This window comes from Maylandia zebra, linkage group LG9 (assembly GCF_041146795.1).
Source record: "Maylandia zebra isolate NMK-2024a linkage group LG9, Mzebra_GT3a, whole genome shotgun sequence".
NCBI lineage: Eukaryota > Metazoa > Chordata > Actinopteri > Cichliformes > Cichlidae > Maylandia > Maylandia zebra.
Genome location: NC_135175.1, coordinates 31,099,053 through 31,113,558, shown reverse-complemented (window position 1 = coordinate 31,113,558; position 14,506 = coordinate 31,099,053).

Sequence of the window (14,506 nt, the reverse complement as noted above, 5' to 3'; positions counted from 1 at the left end):
TATTTTGGACCTCGCTTTGCACGTCTTTGTGGTCATTCTGCTTCTGTTTGTGCACATTGTTTTGCATCTGCTTGTAATGATCATTTGTAGTGACTGTGTGTCATTTTGCAGTTCTTATACTGTGTTTTTGCCTTTCTATCATTTTTTTTATGTCTTGTTAGTTATTCTGTATGTTTTTGAGTCTCTGAGATTGTTTTTCATCTCTGTTTAGCGATTTCATTTTTTAATAGCTGTTTTTTATTGTTATTCTACAATTGCAATGAATTTCAAACCCCTAAACCCGTATTTTATTCATAAAAAAGGACGTAGAAACTGCACAATTTTAAGAAAAAAACATTGTCTGGTTTTGAATTTGATGACTACAATTTCCAAAAAGCTGGGATAAGGCCATGTTGACCATGTGGCCTCCTCTCTACTTTTTTAAAGTTATTTTTTAATTTTTAAAAATACTGTATTTGAATTAATTTTTTAAAATGTATTTAGCCTCTCTTCTTTTAACAACAGTCTACAAACATCAGGGAGATGAAGACACCAGTTGCTGGACTTCTGGGAGAGGAATGTTGACCCATTCTTGGCTGAGATAGGATTCTAGTTGCTCAACAGCGCTGGGTCTTCTTTGTTGTATATTTTGTTTCATGGTCCTCCAAATGTTTACAGCTGGTGAAAGGTCTGAGCTGCAGGCAGGCGAGTTCTACGAAGCCATGCTGTTATAATAGATGCGTCCTCCTCCTCCTCTGTGCAGCATGCATGTCATTTTTTGTGTTTTTACTGTTATTTTGCATGTCTTCAAAATGTGATTTTGCATATCATTGCAGTCTTTTTTGTGTTTGTGTAAAGTTATTGTGATAGTTTTGGTAGTTTTTCTTATTTTCCTAGTGTCTCTCTTATTGTGTTGAATCCTTTTGTGTCCTTTTTTAGTCATTTTGCATCTTTGTGGTTACTTTGCGTATTTGTTTTTCTTGTGTCTTTGTAATAATATTGCTCTAATATAGCATCTCTTTCTAGTTATATAAAAAATTACAGTATAATAAGTTTAAAGCTAATAATAAATTTTCACTTCCCATCAATTAACATTAAAACTGAAGCTCCTCTATCTTGTATCTGTTGTTGCTCTGTAGTATTTTTTTGTGCCTTTTATCAGTTTTACACCTTTTTGTTTGTTTTCAGTCTCATTGGTCTGGTTTAAAATTTTCTGTCTCTTATATTGAGGTCCCTTGACATATAAAAACCTCTGCACGATATGAGCTGTTTGGTGGGCTGGTTCTCTGTACACAGTGTATAATATATTCATCCATCTCCACTTAGCATTAGAACCGAAGGTCAGTTTTCTGAAATAAGAAGCAGTGGGCCTCAAAATTCAATTTCTGCTTCATTTCCAGGCTGAGATGTTAATACAGCCTCCGATATATTCAGAGGCCAGTTCACTTTATACTTTGCACACGGCCGCCTGCTGACATGTACTGTACCCACCAGCAGCTCTGCCAGATAGCGCTCGACTTGTACTGTATGTGCTGCCAAGTAAATTAGTGAGAGGTCATTGATCACCCACAGCCTGAGATATATGCGAGAATTAATTAGACACAGAGATCTGAAAGTGAGACAGACAGGCAGGAGGACAGGAAAGAGGAAATTTGGGTGAGAAAGTAGAGCGACACCGTGAGATTAACAGTGTCTGCAGAGTGAGATGCAGTGAAAAACACAAACCGAGTGGATTTACAGCTTTTTTTTCTTTGAAGACATCCACAGCCAGACTCTTGGTGTTGTCCATCAAGCTGAGACAGTCATCCCCTCGAGTCTCTCCATGTAGCTCCTCAGGCACTCTATTATCTGAAGATTGTCCCACTATCACAATCAGGGCATCCTGTCTTACAAAGCTCAATCTGCATGACATGTAAAGGACAGCATGCTGCAGATACTGTCAGCATTGTGTCTTAATCCTGATCTGTGTGGGATTTATTCCTCTGAGACAGGTGGGGTGGTTTTTAGATTACATGCCCTTGTCATTGTTCTTCTTTTCTTCCTCTCGCTCCATCCTTAACTCTTGTTTCTGGTGTAAATGTGTGAGTTTTGTTGGGACCAGAGATCTTCCACAGACCTATTTTCCAACACGTATGTCTGATACACTCATCATCGTCCTCCACATGAAAGGATAGGCTTTTCCGCGAATCGTTAGGGCTCTGTTGTGGTCCAGCAGTCACCGTCCCGGCAGGCCCGAGTTTGTTTTCCTTCCTTTCTCCCTCTCACTCTTTATCGCCTCTCAGGCGTAGCAGTGGGCTGGTTCTGCAGATTTTTCTCCAGCTTTTCGTACCTCCAGCCGTCCCACCTGGTTGTTATTAGCTCATCAAGCCTGCAGTATTTAAAGACCATCTCAAGCCTCCACATTCTGCTAGATTGTTGCCTCCTCAGTTGTGACTTTGCTTTTTCTTTTTTCCCTGGTGAATTTCCTGGTGCTCTTATCTTCTGTGTTAAGCACATCAAGTTTACCTTTAATGAAATGTGTTGTACTGTATAAATAAAACTGCTATTGCCATAAACAGCTGGAAACTCCTCTATGAATTTTGTTCCTCAGTGAAGGGTTTTGGATAACTTCTGCAAACTTGACTCACCTGCTCTCACAAGCTGGTCTAATCCTGCTGGGGGAAGAAATACCTACCCATTACTCACCTGTTTGCCCACTCCCCCCTCACCTTTGAACTCCTCTGGCCTGCCTCCTTCCATCCTCACAATCTGCTAAAAAAATCTGACCTGATCTTCTCTCACCTGTTTAGAAGTCCCAGGTCCTGTCCTGTAAATAAACAGTTTTTCTAGTTTGTGTTGTGCTTTTGGATCCATAATTACAGGCATCATGACATCAGTATTTCTGCCTGTCTGGAAACCATCTTTGGAATCATACCTACAGAAGGAAAAGGGAAACAACTTTTCCCAAAACCCCACCTCAGTAAAATGAATTGCTCCAGTAACGTCCTCCCTCATTTAAGTCATCCTGTTAAATATGACAGCCCTGGTCAGTGAATTACGTATGTATAGCTTTCACCTCCTCACTGATAATAACTCTGATAAAATAAGTCGCCTGTACTTAGTCCCAGAATATAATGTCCAAGCTGCTGGTGTATGACCAAGATGCCATTTTCTAGCTGTATGTGATGCATACCGGCATCATTTTAACACTCTTTTTTTAAAATCTGATCATGATCATTATGACTTTTAGTGCCTAAACATAACCTAATACCAAGAGAACAGATATATTCCACCTTAATCTTTGCTACTTTCAGCTCAGTTTCAGTACTGGGAAATGCTGAGAGGACCAGATGTGGTCAGGAGCTGGGCTTGAGATGGGTTGAGACCATTGATTTTGGCCAGATGTGGCCTAAATCCCACAACACATCTGACATCTGGCTCATATAAAGAGGACCAGTGTGCAAGCTGAGACAACCAAACTCAGCCCAGAGTCAATTTTTTTTAGTTAAAGGCAAATGTGGCCCTAAGAAAATGACTAATGATTACTAATGAGGTTTTTAGTCCCTAATTCTACAGCAAGCAAATGTACAATCAGTATCTGGCTGATACTTTCTATTAATATGCACCTTCAAGTTCCATAAAACCAAGGCGGATGGCTCTCATGGGTATTGTTATTGCTACAACTGGTGCGTCACAGATGCCAAAGGACACATAGTGTGTAATGCTGAGATGGTGAGATGCAGGCAATGATAAAATAACATTACGTGACATGCTGGGATGAGAACATGCTCAAATAACATCCTGTTTTTCAATCAACTCCTCCAATAACTCGAGTCTTTCTGGGGGAAGATGTTCTTTTTCTGTTTGCTTTTTTCTTTTCTGAAATGTAGTTTTTTGTGCGAATAGGCAGGAAGTCGAAAATGTTTCTGCCAGTCTTATGGACGCCAACAGATACTTGGAAACCAATGCTTGTGCTGGCCGATGAATGAACAAACAAGCAGTTTCTACTTGTCTTTGTTGGTGGCTCAAACTGAGTTTACTCTGGCATAAACAGCCCTCAGGAAGTTGGCATATTCTCACACTCACAAACTTTTACCTTACATCTGTTTTTACATACTTCCTGTCAGGTTTGGAAGCCTTTCCATTATCTTATCATTACAAAGAACCAAAACACTTAATGTTCACAATGATCCATCCTAAACCCAACAGTGCAGCAGAGAGCTATGTTCCAATAATTGTATTATTGTGGAGTCTTTACAATAAAACGCGCCTCGAGGTGACTGTTGTTATGACTTGGTGCTATATAAAAAAACTGAATTCAATTCAATTCAGTCTTCCGAAGTGGATGTCCATACGCTCTTGATAAGCTTTTACTTTGGCTGTCTCTTAAATGAAATCCTGACACCGCTCATGGATTGCTGAACTCTCACCCACAGTTCGAAGAACTTTTTTGACAATATGTGATAAATGGAGGGAATTTATATAGTGTTCTAGTCTAACTGAGCACTCAAAGCACTTTTTAAAACAAGGTTCATTTAGCCAATCACAAACGCATTCATGGGGCTGGATTGGTAATCTGCCAGACCATACATTTACTCACTGGACTACCCATTCAAATCTCTTAATGCACCCAGCCCCTCTTTTACCTTTGCTGTGCAGTCGTGCATCTTGTAGAACAAAGTTTAGTGTGGACATAACTAAGAAGGAGGGATATAATTAAGAAACGGGCAATTCAAGGATTCGAGCAAATTGAATAGCTACTTCGACCATGAGTCACTGCTAATATCTATCTTTTAATTGTCACATGCTGCACTGCAACTAAGAAGTCCCAACGCAGCAACAACCAGAGGTGTGGACTCGAGTCACATGACTTGGACTCGAGTCAGACTCGAGTCATTAATTTTATGACTTTAGACTTGACTTGAAAAAATGTTCTAAGACTTGTGACTTGACTTGGACTTTTACACCAATGACTTGGGACTTGAATTGGACTTGAACCGGTTTACTTGAAAAGACTTGATATTTTACCCCAAATATAAAATTTAACATGCATATTATATAGAGATTGAAAATGTGACGTCATTCAGGGGTAAAACCGCAAAGGATTCTGGGAACTCGTGGCAAGAGGTACTACCGCACGCAGGCTTTCAATTGAAATCAGTCACACAGCGATAAAAAGAAACACAAAAATGTCAAGAAGCTGTTGTATTATTAACTGCAATAGCCGGTCGCATGACAGCCACGGGAAGCCGACGGGTAAAGAGATCGGTTGTTATCGGATTACGACGTTGAAGAGAAATTGTTCCCGAAGTAACAAAGAGGCGACGGATGGTCTGGATTGCAGCCATTCAAAGATCAAATATAACGTCCTAGAACACTCCAGCTCACAGGTTAGTCTGCTCCAAGCATTTCCACAAAGGTCAGTCTGCTGTTGTAGTTAATACGTCATTTTCATAACATAATTGGTGATATAGGTTACAAGCAAGTCTGGCGCTGAACAGAAATTGTCGCGCTATGCTCCTTTATTTATTGTGCATAAATAGTGAATTGTCCTGACACAATATTGCGTTTCGCTTCTGTTATTATGGTACATTGACAAAAACATATACTTTTATTCACAGGATAAAACAGTTGTTTTGTATCACTAATTGCCCAGTACGATTACAGCATACAGTATTATTGTCACTGCTACATTTCTGTGATGCTACCAGAAATTATTTCCACTACTAATTAATTACCGTTGAGCTCAAAGGTCCTATTAATAAACGGTTAAGGAATGTGTATTTATGAAGACGATTTGTGAGACTGGTAAACTTATGATACGTACGATGGTCTTTCGTTCTACACGGTGCATTTCAAGGTCCTGCACCCATCCGTCGGTAAACTGTACCTGGGCTTGTTGCAGTGACCTGAAGTTACTAAACTTCATGAGTGTATGCACTCACTCCAAGAACCGTATAATTATAAATATGCATATAAATATGCTAAGATGAGATAGCTGACTTCATCTAACTAGCAAATGTTGTCCAGGCTACGTTGGTGATGCAGTTTTTTTTAATGTGTATGATATTTTTGTCATGCGATTTTAAAGCTGGTCCTACAACCGCATCCAAGAATAACATGCAGCTTATCTCAGAACTGTCGGTGAAAATTATTCTTGGAGCTAGGTTTAATTGAGCTGCATTTTAAAGAGGTGCAATTTCACAATTTGTGTATATTTTCTAAGTTCACTATTTTGTCATGTGTTGAGAAAAACACAGATTAAAAAATTACATGGTCTAATATTTACATTTAGCATAACTGCAACATTATTTTTTCGTTTTTTTTTAAAGACTCGAAAGGACTTGAAATTCAAAGTTTCAGACTTGTGACTTGACTCGGACTTTTACACCAGTGACTTGAGACTCGACTCTGACTTGCCTGACATTACTTGAGACTTGACTTGAGACTTGAGGATAAAGACTTGAGACTTACTTGAGACTTGCAAAACAATGACTTGGTCCCACCTCTGGCAACAACTGTGCCAGCCGGATTAAATAGGAAGACTGTTTCAACAATAATCTATAATCAAACAAACTGAAACAGAGCAGGCAAAAATAAGTATCGAACACATGACCAGTTTTCTAAGTAAATGTGTTTCTGAAGGTGCTATTAACATAAAATTATCACCACATGTTTGTATCAACTCAGTCAATTCATACATACAAAGAAATCAAACCATAGTTGGAGATTATGTATTCAGGAGCGGGGCCACGCCTCCAAACACGCTCCTTCCGGTTGTCATCTATATAGGCTCCCCCCAGTTCTGCAAGCTGTTCATTCTTGTTTACGTGCCCCACCCTCCTTGTTCTCAAGTCTTTAACTTCTTCACTCCTATTTAGTACATCGGGATCTGCCCGGGAGCCGTCGCCAGTCCCTTCGAGGCCTTCCCCAAACCGCAGCTCAGTTCATGTCCAAGCATTCACCTTTACCTACTAAAGCGCTGTCAAATCCTAAGATGAGGACGTGGACCAAACTAGTGAAACATCCATAAATTGACAGTTATGTGCAATAATGACAAACGACACGAGGAAAAAGTATTGAGCACGTGCAGAAAGGGAGGGGCAAAAAGGCATGGAAAGTCATGATAGCAGCTGAAATCTGTCAGTAATTAGAAGGCAATCCTGCCACATAGTGCAAATTAATATCAGCTGGTTCAGTCCCAGCTGGCCTATATAAAGGTGTCTCATTACCAAGGTGTCACACAGGAAACATCCCATGAGGAGTAAAACCAATGAGCTCTTTCAAGACCTGGCTAACCTTTTTATTGCAAGACATACGGATGGTATTGGTTGCAGAAGAGTTATAAACTACTCAAGGTTCCAGCGAGCAAAAAATGAATTAAAAAATGAATTTCACCATAAAACGGCCATGACCAGTTGTTCCCTGTAAGATTCCAGACAGAGGAGTAAAAAGAATTATCAGAAGAGTCCAAGAGCCAAGGAGCACTTGTGGAGAGCTCCAGCAAGACCTGGAATCAGCAGGTACAGTTGTTTCAAAGAAAACAATAAGTAACACACTCAGCATGGCCTGCATGCACACTCACCACACAAGACTCCATTGCTGAAGACAAAAGCATGCTGAAGTGTGTTTAAAGAACATTTAGACAATATAAACCATGTTTGGAAGTCAAAAGGCACTGCATAAGTACCATAACGACAATGAAGTTTGGCGGTAGGAACATCATAGTGTGGGGCTGTTTTCAGTATACAGTCCTGGCACACTTCATGTAATTGAAGGAAGGATGAATGGAAAAATGTACAGAGACATTCTTCATACAAATCTTCTGCCATTTACCAGGACGATGAAGATGAAACGAGGGCGAATGTTTCAGCAAGACAGTGATCCCAAAAATACAGCAAAGGAAACTTGCAATTGGATTCAGAGAAAGAAAAATAAAGCCGCTATATTGGCCGAGCCGATCACCTGACCAGAATCCAATTTAAAATCCTTGGCAAGAAGTAAAGCTCAGAGTTCATAGGAGAGGCCCACAGAACCTTCAGGATTTAAAGACTGTGTGTGGAAGAATGGGTCAAAATCACACCTGAGCAGTGCATGGACTCGTTTCTCCATACAGGGCGTGTCCTGAATCTGACGTGTACTAAGTACATGTCAGTAAGCCTGGTCAATACTTTTTCCCTGTTCTCATTATTACACAGAACTTAATTTATGGACATCTATGCTTTGATTTTTTTGCATGTGTTGATTGGATGAATTATTCTCAAAATCCTGTGAGAATTTCATGTCCATAGCACCTTTAGAAATCTTCAGGTATGTATATAATATATATATATAAATCAGGGGGTTCAGTATCTTCCAGTTCATATGAAGCTGCATTTTAATGTCATTATATTTGGTTATAATGACATTAAAACTTGGGAAATCGATCCAGTAGTTAATTTTGATGTAAATAAGCTAGCTCTTAAGGTGGACATCTTGCAACAGCCTGAATTCATTTATCTATATCTATATATATACACACACATATATTTATTTATTTATTTTTTGGATGCCACCAACCACTCCTATAAGCACCAACAGCACCTGTTAGATGCCATGAGATGAAAATTGCATTGTTTTCCTTAATTCTAACAAACAAACAGGATAACCTGCCAAACCTTTAACATCTTAAATGTCAGGAAAGAATTCCGACATGCCACGCTATTGGTAAATGAACCAAAAACACACCGTCAAACTGTCACAATCTTGGAAGAAGATCTTGGAAGATCTTCTGCTGCACCACAAACATGTTGGTTTGGGAAGAACTGGAGCACGGAGAGGGAGAAAATCAACCTATCAAGTCCTGAGCGTTTGCATAAACTCCTTCAGGTGATGACTTCAAGAAGCTGTTTGAGAAAAATGAAGAGTTTGCAAAGCTGTTATCAAAGCAGGAGTCTGCTTTGAAGAATCTGAAATATATTTTGCTTTGCTATACTTTTTTCTTGCTTCCCACACAAACCAAAATGTGTTGTTTCATCAATTTTGGTGGATTCCAGTAAACTTCTGTGTGAGGGTTGACACTGCACTCCAAAGCATCAAACTTGAAGAAAAAAAAAACCTACAAACTGAAAATGCGTTAAATCTCTTTTATTCACCTTTTATCTTAATGTGGAAGAAGCTACATTTCCCAGCTTTTCCAGTGCTAATTTGCACCTCAGATTTACTTGGGCGGTGTTTGATCAGACCTTTACTGCAATAATCCCTGAAATTCATCTCAGCTTGGCTTCAAAGGCAGAAATGCTACAGGCTATTCTGCTGATTTAAACTTCATCAGAGAGCATGTATCTGAGAGGCAACGCCAGCGTGGAATCTACAAGGACACAATTAAAGGGTTCATTTTAAATGCTTAAGAATAACGAGGCAAAGACTGGTTACTTTCATCTGTAATTCCCCTTAATCGAAGAGATTGGAAGCACAAGCTGATTCCCATTCCCCACGTCATACTCAGGTACAGTAATTTATCTTTGTTTGTTAACAGAGAGGCAACAGGGTGTTCTGATGAGAAAGTAAATAAATAAAATAGAAACATCTAGAATACAACAAAATATGAAGTTATTTATGACTTAGAAGAGTTGAGAAAATAATTGAAAACATGTAATATTTGCAGTTTAAAGGCCTATAATGCTCTGTGATTTGGTTCAGGCTCAGGCAGGGACAGCCATGTGTGTCACTCTTATGTTACAGTAAAATTTGAGTGTCCACTCTGAGTTAAAGCATGACAGAGACTGTGATGTAGAAGTTCACCCAACAAGGAAAAGACAGTCCTCTGTGATTTTAAATTGGTGTAAATTAGTGTTTTATTAGCAGCACTGTTGTGCTGTTACACGTCTTTCTGTGAACTATGTGAATTTAAAAAAAAAAAATCAGTGTTACATAAGATAATTACCAAAAAGTCTTAGTTACAGTGCCTTAAAGTAAGAAGCTGTTTGCTGTCCAACAGTCCAAGCAGCTCTATCATTACATAAAGAAATTAAACAAACTGTCACATCTGAGCACGTGGGAAAAAGTGATAATGTCCATTTAAGCTTATTAATGTGAATGATGACAAAATCATGCAGCTCAGGACACAAAATTCATTCGGGTTCTAATCTAATCAGACAAAAATGAAAACATTTTGAAATACAAATTTGTGCAAATATATAAACTAAAAATAATCCACATTGTTAAAAAACCATCCAACTTAGCCTGGCTCTGTCATTCAGTGAACCTTAGTGATAGCCATTATCGACAAATAGAGAAAACTTGGAACAGTGATGAACCTCCCCAAGAGTTCCTGGCCAACCAACATTACTCCATGAGCATATCAGCTCCATGTCAGGGGGGCAGAAAAGAACACAGACCAATATCTTAAGCACTGCAGGCCTCACTTGCCTCAGTTAAGGTCAGGATTCCTGATTCAACAATGGCAAAAACACCATCTATGGGAGAGATTCAAGGCGAAAACCAATGTCGACCAAAAAGAACACAAACACTCGCCTCGCGTTTGCCAACAAACATCCTGATGATCCACAACACATTTGCAACAATATTCTGTGGACTGACCCCCCTCTAATAAATTAAATAATCATTTATAAGCTTTGTTACGAACTTGCATGTCCATGTGTTTGTTTGTGCAGGTGTTGTCTTTTTATGTTAATTTAGCTGTGCCAGGGCCCTGCTCCGATTGGTGCGTGGATACACCGCCCCGACGTGACTGATTCCAGCTGGAGGACCCGCCCATTAAAAGGAGGCTGGAGTGCTACAGCGGGAGAGGTCCTCGCGTGTCTCCTCATGACCCAGCAGTATTCCTGTGGCAGCCGCTGGCTGCAGTGCGCTTAAAAGCTGTGGAAGTGGAGTGGGTAGGGGTGAGCTGCCGTTTCTTTTGATCACCCGTTTTCTCCTGTTAGTTAAGGAGGTCAGACTCTGTCTTTATTTTTGACTTTGTTTTGGTAAGGTCAGGGGTGCGGGATTTGTGTAGATTTGTTTTGTTTATTGTTTTGGCCTTGGCTCACCCTGAAGTGTTGACACTCCCGTTTTGGTTCCTTTATTTCACATTGTAAATAAATCACCTTGTATCTACCGGATTTGTTTCTTGTGGCTGCTTGGGTGTTGGGGGGGGGGGGGGGAAGCGAGTGCCTCACTCATGTTATTGCCTGGCCCTAGACAGGTCGTAACAGCTTACAAATAATTTGATCAATTTGAAACATTTAAGTGTGACAAATATGTAAAAAACCAAACAAACAAACTAGGAAATTAGCAAGCGGGGAAACAGGACTATATACCACATGATTTCAACACTTTTGAATTTTTACCAGGTAGGTAGTTAAAATGCTGACATGTTTCCATTTAATGTGCCATTTAAAAATAAAACAAAAGAATGCGAGATTCACCTACCAGCTGTTCTCTGAAGAGATCCTCTTCCTTCTCTTTCAGATACACCTTCAGGCGACGGATTGCGACCTCTCTCTTCATTTCCACCGAACTCTGGAGAATAAAAAAAAAAAGCAAAACAAAACTTAAACTTACAGTTTATTAGGTGAAAAGTCAAAACTGTTACATTTATGTGACTTGCGTTGTGCCAAATATTGATTTTAAATATATTTTTAAAAGAATTAAAGATTTAATCTTTGTAACTTCAATTTAAACTGTTACATACTGGCCTGCTTTAAATGCCCACTTTGCTAGCAGTAGGATAAGGTGAGTAAAAGTAAATGTAACCTAAATTTCATCAACAGCACAATTGTGCTTTTGATGAATAGGACCTGAAGCAGAGGAAGAAATGAATTGTAACTGTAACAACGAATTCATCAATACACCTGCGAGGTACATTATATATACTTTCCAGTTTTAGTAGTAGGTGGGCTAAATGTTTCTCAATTAAATTAGGCAATTCACCAATTTCTTCATCCTCTGCATTTGCTACATCTTCACACGATGGATTTTCATTATGTTCCTCAAGAGGATCATCTCCTGCATTCAAACGACTGACATACCTCTGTATCAGCTCAGGCTTGAAGTCATCCAATGAGTGAGGAGCGTGTTTTCGGTTCCTATGAGAAGCACATGTTCAACACGTTCCATGAACATTTAAATGAGCAGTAACAATCCCAGTACAGGCAAGGCATAAACAGTCCACCATGGCTATGTCTAAGCCTGTAATGCTTTCAGAGCTCATTCCTTCTTGATGTTTCAAATTTGCAAATTTTGCAAGTCCAATGCATTTTGAAATTTACTGCAACCTTTTGTAATGCAAAGAATTATTGAAGCTTTTGAGTTAACAAGCTAAAACCTTTCTAAAACACTACAATGCAACACTGAAAAGATGAATCACAAAGACTGAACAAAATCGAATTTTAAAATTTACATCTACAGACTGCAGTTTAAACTTGTAATAAGGTGTCAAATCCAAACGTGTGAGAGAAATTTCTTTTAAACTATTTAAATACCACTGTGGAAGGATGTTGAAACTCATTTTTACATGTTACACAAACTTAATGTTTTCTGTTGTTGATTGATGACAAAAGTATTTTATTTATATTCAAACATTTAAGTTAAGGAGCTGTTTTTTAATTTTTGTGTTGCACTGATTTTTAACATTGATTAGTCAACTCACTGAAAGTGTACATGTAGACAACTTACTTTTTTTTTTTTTTTTAGCAGAAAAATGCTTTTTTGTTAAGTTCTACCGACAAACACAACGAATATTTTTTAGAGTGTACCAATGGCCAAATGCTTTGCAGCAAACTAAAGTTGACCTCTGGTGCATTTTTTCCTCTCAGCAAGCATAAACTGATAGTTGTTTCAGAGGCTCAAGGAGCAGCGGCCCCATCTCATCCTCTGTAAAGTGATTACTCTCATTCACAAACATCCATCCCTGCGCAAACACTCTGGGAAAGCAGGTCAGTGGGGGCCTTTTTTACCTGGGATAAACTCAATCTCATGTCAGAGTATCCAATTATACAGCCTTGCCAGCCTCTTTCAGAACGAGGTCACCTTAACTCCTATCTCTTCCTCATCGAGTTGAAATTGAAAGGGGGGATTTGATTGGATGATAGCAGCCGAAGCAGAAGGTGGTGGCGGTGGGGTATATTGGTAAATTATCATCAACATACCCCGTCTATCTTTTTTAGAAGGAAATGCTTAGGGGAAGGTAAGGCCAAGGGAGTAAAGCCAGCTGGAGTGTGAAGCAAAATGGAGCAGTCAGGTGGTCAGTCGAGGGGTGAGTCAGCAGATGTCTTATCGCTTTTCAGCCTGTTTTGTGCAGTTGAGGGTTTGCTTGCTGGAAGGTTTGTGTGAATAAAGATAATACGTTATGGCTTCAAACGTGTTGTGCCAGTAGTTAAAAAAAAAAGGGTTATTTTATTATTTTCATTCTATTTTTATAATAAACAAATTTTAATTCGAAGCACTAAATGCATAAAAAGTGTAACACTTGCAGTCAGAAGATGATCTGTGGCAGTGTCTCATAAAGGATCAAAGTGTTGCGTTTTTAAAGTTACGATTTAGTATGACGATGCTCTTTATCCTCAACCATTTCTCATCTTCAGCTTCAGGTGAATGATGCAGTGGACAGTATAGTTGGGACGTTTGAAGTTTACATGGATGTCATGGGGATTTGGGGTTTTTAATGATTTCTTTGAATTGTTCTTTTTGCAGGCTGGAACGATTTCACAGCATACATACACTGAACAAAAATATAAACGCAACACCTTTGTTACTGCTCCCATTCCCCATGGGATGGACGTAGAGACCTAAAACTCATTCCAGATACACAATATAACCATCCCTCCCAAACAGTGGTCACAAATCAGTCCAAATGTGTGGTAGTGGGCACATCTGCTATATTGAGATAATCCATCCCACCTCACAGGTGTGCCACATCAGGATGCTGATCTGACATCATGAGTAGTGCACAGGTGTACCTCAGACTGCCCACAACAAAAGGCCACCCTGGAATGTGCAGTTTTGTCTCACAGCAAAATGCCACAGATGCCACAAGCAATGAGGGAGCGTGCAATTGGCATGCTGACAGCAGGAATGGCAACCAGATCTGTCGCCCGTGCATTGAATGTTCATTTCTCAACCATAAGCCGTCTCCACAGGCGTTTCAGAGAATATGGCAGCACATCCAACCGGCCTCACAACCGCAGACCTCGTGTAACCACACCAGCCCAGGACCTCCACATCCAGCAGGTTCACCTCCAAGATCGTCTGAGACCAGCCACCCAGACAGCTGCTGGAACAATTGGTTTGCACAACCAAACAATTTCTGCACAAACTGTCAGAAACCGTCTCAGGGACGCTCAACTGCATGCCTGTCGTCCTCATCGGGGTCTTGACCTGACTCCAGCTCGTCGCCGTAACAGACTTGTGTGGGCAAATGCTCACATTCGATGGCGTCTGGCACGTTGGAGAGGTGTGCGCTTCACGGATGAATCATGGTTCACATTGTTCAGGGCAGATGGCAGCTGAGAATGTCCCAGTTCTTGCATGGCCAGCATACTCACCGGACATGTCACCCATTGAGCAT